We start from the raw sequence: 2,602 nt of genomic DNA on the forward strand, positions 1-2,602 counted from the left end.
GCCTATTGTTATTCAGTTATCTACATGATTGGCAGCTTTCCTAATTTCGTGGGCCACTATAGGCCGATCCCAACCGCATGAAGCCGTCTACAGTTTAATTGTTGCAATTCGTTCTTTGCTTCCGGATTACCAGATGTCATTTATCCCTAGCTTCGAAGCTCCTGACTGCGTTGTACACTGATTCACCATATTGCGCTACTTTCTTGGCATCAATAATAGGTAAAACTGATCTATTCAACAAAATGCATGATAGAAGTCTAATAAAAGTAACCGAATAGAACGTGCCTTTAATGACTTTGTATCGAAGCATCCATATGTATTTTTTGTACATAAATCCCTCCCACCGTGAAATCTTGTGATTTGACATATAAAATATTGTCATTTTTGCAATAAAACTCAGTTTCATCATTTCTCTCTCAACCTTTCCGTCACTAACATATTATTTTATTCCACAAAATTGCACAAAAGCCCCTCTTATGACATATACACTACAACAGAATTAGGTTATAGGAACACATGTTTGGGACACTTTTGAGTAAGTGTCCCATTTATGCTAAAACTTAAAAAAACATCTACTTATGCCTAAATATAAAGCCCAATCCAACCAAAAATAAAAGATTACTCTACTCAACCCACCACACCCAGTCCATTTAACCCGATTACAAACAGAAAAGAAAAAAAAAAAAAATCAATTACCATCTTTTCTTCTCTCTTCACTCAATCCACTGAAATTCTAGACGAAGAGCCTTTCCTGTCGTCCTCCTCCGCCACCGCAGCCAACGAGATAGAGTTTCGGTGGTTGCTAAATACTTAAATAAGTGTTGGTAAATTAGCAGTACTCTTTTAGGTTATAGCGACACTCTTTAACTGTCACTATATACCTAGCGACCCCACATATAGCAACACTTTTTAAAAGTGTCGGTAATTTTAGCTAGCAGCACTTTTTTAACATGTACCTACATTTAAAAGTGTCGCTATAGACCATTTTTGTTGTAGTGATAGCATTGTCACACTTCTGAAGTAATGATTTAGTTCATTACTAACACTCTCACAATTGACTATAAGGCATTTAATTGAAATCGCATGAAATCTCCCTCTCAAGAGTAATTGATTACACTTTTTATCTACTAAATATATAAATTTTTTAAAATAAATCAAAAAGATGTATTAAACAGGATACTCCTATATTCAAATAAAGCCTTAATTTGTTATCATAATTGAAAATTTTTTATACTAAATGAAATATCACTGAATAATTTATTCCGACATTCAAACACAATCTTGATAAGAAGGTATCCATAACTATACTTACTTATATATGAATTCTCATGCCTAAATCCTATGTGGATGCACATTCTTAATTTGAGAAATGTGGGGCCCTAAACTATTTCTTCTCTCCTCTAAAAAACTGCAATTAGTCTATTTTTTCTAATGCCTCTTTACTTTTCGTTGTTTTTACTCACATTTACTTTCTTTTTTTTACTATCTATAAAAAGTCAGATCGGAAAGATATTGAAACAATTTATTTCGTATATAAAAATTACCAACCATTCCTCCACCTTCACTCAAATCCATTAATTTAGAAAATTCTCTTAATTAATTAATTTCAATGGCCGCACAAGCTTGGTACATCTTTCTTTTTTACCAAATTTTTTTTGTTTAATGATTAATTGAGAAATTTGATGATATGTATTCTTTCTCTCTAAATCAGTATACTTTTTTTTATGTGCAAATTTTTTTTGTTGTTGGTTTTATATTATATATATGAAAGATGTGTAATATTTGTACATAAATTTGTATTGTATAGTTAGGCTTAGTTTGGTATTGAGGCCTATCAAACGTTATTAGATAAAATGGGGTTGAGGAAAAAGTATATAGAGATATACTTCTGTGTTCTCCGGTGGGACAGCAGAAAATATATCGTAACCGACTCATCGCGATATGCGGAACGTAATATTACGTACGAAAACAAACAGGATATTTTTCCAACGTACTTTCTCACCGCACGTAACGCAATCTCTCCGCAATCCTAAACGAAGCCTTATTATACAAAGGAAGTGCTTCCTCCTCATCTAGTAGCTCCGAGGACGAGAAGTATCGGCAAGGATATGGAGTTGCCGAGAAGGGGTTGAAGGCACTGTGGTACATCACGAAATTGTTGACGTCGACAGAGGATGCTATAAACGAGGGTGCGAAGGGGTCCAATATTCATATAACAATTTTTCGTCTCCTATAGTTCGTTCTGTCTTTTATTGTTTTTTATTGAGTTATAATTCTATTATAAAAGCTTTAATGTGTTTTTTATATTGCTAAATTCAATCAAATATAGGTATATATTTCTGTTTTCTTTTTATATTTTATATTTATTTATTTAATCTAAAAATTTTACTAAATAATTTTTTTCCATTATTACACTATATTATATAATATTAGCACTCGTGCAAAAATCAAAAGCTTCGAATACCATATCAAATACATTAGACCTTCAATTCCAATATTGCCCGACGTTTTACAACGAAGGCGAGCAACAAGATTCATGCACGCACGTAAAGACGAACTCGATAAACTCGAATTCTTAAAAAAAAAAAAAAAAAAAAAAAAA

This window comes from Ananas comosus, unplaced genomic scaffold (genome assembly GCF_001540865.1).
Source record: "Ananas comosus cultivar F153 unplaced genomic scaffold, ASM154086v1, whole genome shotgun sequence".
In the NCBI taxonomy this organism is placed as follows: Eukaryota; Viridiplantae; Streptophyta; class Magnoliopsida; order Poales; family Bromeliaceae; genus Ananas; species Ananas comosus.